This window comes from Mastomys coucha, unplaced genomic scaffold (genome assembly GCF_008632895.1).
Source record: "Mastomys coucha isolate ucsf_1 unplaced genomic scaffold, UCSF_Mcou_1 pScaffold20, whole genome shotgun sequence".
Classification (NCBI taxonomy): domain Eukaryota; kingdom Metazoa; phylum Chordata; class Mammalia; order Rodentia; family Muridae; genus Mastomys; species Mastomys coucha.
Genome location: NW_022196903.1, coordinates 69,886,529 through 69,887,959, shown reverse-complemented (window position 1 = coordinate 69,887,959; position 1,431 = coordinate 69,886,529). Strand labels below are relative to the sequence as shown.

At 27.7% G+C, this 1,431-nt stretch overlaps 1 non-coding gene across 1 annotated transcript; it reads left to right on the top strand.

The window, feature by feature from the left end:
* Positions 1-1,048: 1,048 nt before the first annotated feature.
* Positions 1,049-1,210, top strand: LOC116100233. Its single transcript, XR_004122552.1, has one exon. It is a non-coding gene; the product is annotated as a U1 spliceosomal RNA (small nuclear RNA).
* Positions 1,211-1,431: the final 221 nt, after the last annotated feature.

Genomic DNA, 1,431 nt, shown 5'->3' with positions numbered 1-1,431 from the left:
CATAAAATGCTTTTTATAAATTTTATAAATGACCTACCAACATTTTATGAAAATTCAACAATATGTGCATAATATTCAGATAACTCTCAGACATAAAACCCAAACAGGTTTGAACAACTCTGGATATGTCAGGATTTCCAAGTATACATCCTGACTAGATACAATTATTTAAGCCAATATTTGTAAATATTACCATGACCAAACCAAAATAATCATTGATAATCAGGCATACATCTTCAACTCAATTTGTCTTACAGTTTCTTTTGTGAGTCAGACGATTTTGCTATTTAATCTCTTCTTGAAATAAAAAAAAAAACCATTAATTTCAATAACATAAGAATTAGCAATATGCACAAGCTAATTTACCTACCCTCTTGGAGAAAGATGTATAAAAATTACATTTCTAGCAAGATATTTAGCAATGTTTGTTCTGAACTGTGATTCAGGAGCTATGCTGTTTAAAAGATTGCTCTTCTCCTTTACCAGCCTATGGTGGCACAGCCAAGGAGGTGGAGTTATTTGAAACATAAATAAATAAGGTGTTCTGAGAGGCAAGAAGTTTGTAACTTACTCTCATGTAAACATTGTATCAAATTCATATAATTACATAGCCACTGACATAATTTTGTATCCATTTATTTTTATTTAAAAAAGGAAATTTGGAAACTTCATATCTATAGCTAGCTTATTTGAAGTGTGACAACTAGTCTTCACATGGTTTAGCTCTCTAACACTGGCATCCTTTATTAGACAGCTATTTGTATGCATTTTTCCATTTTTGAAACATCCCAAACTTGTTTATCATATGATTGAGACATATGTCAATGAATATTTAAACCAAACTTCCCATAATTTAATTTGACTATTAAAATTAATAATTTGTAGTCTTTATTTGTGCAAATAACTGATTTTTATTTTCTCACTTGTGAAATTAAGATAATGAGATATGCCTACTTCTTAGCATATTTAAAATGATCAATACTTGATTATGATTTTCAAATTAATAATGCTTTGGAAATGCAAATTACTGATGACATAAAAATTGGTTTTTAATACCTAGTAGGAAAGCTACCATCATAACGAATGTGGTTTTACCAGGGCAGGGCTGATCCAATGAATTCCAGATATGCTAATCCCTGAAATTACTTCAAATAATCGAAACTTGATTGCATAATTTGTAGTAATTTTGTACTGTGTTCACAATATTCTTTGAAAGAAGGAAAATGGTTTTTAAATATATTTATTATAATGTATAATTATGAATATTACTGAAAAATTTTCCAAAGGGATATTTTATGTCTTTTCCTTTTTAAGTAAAGAGTTACATTAGTAATCACTTAGCTTATAGAATTCATGTTACTATAAAAAAATCATGAAAAACAGAAAATATTGTGTTTAGAAAATATTGTAATTAAATTTTTTTTCTTTTTA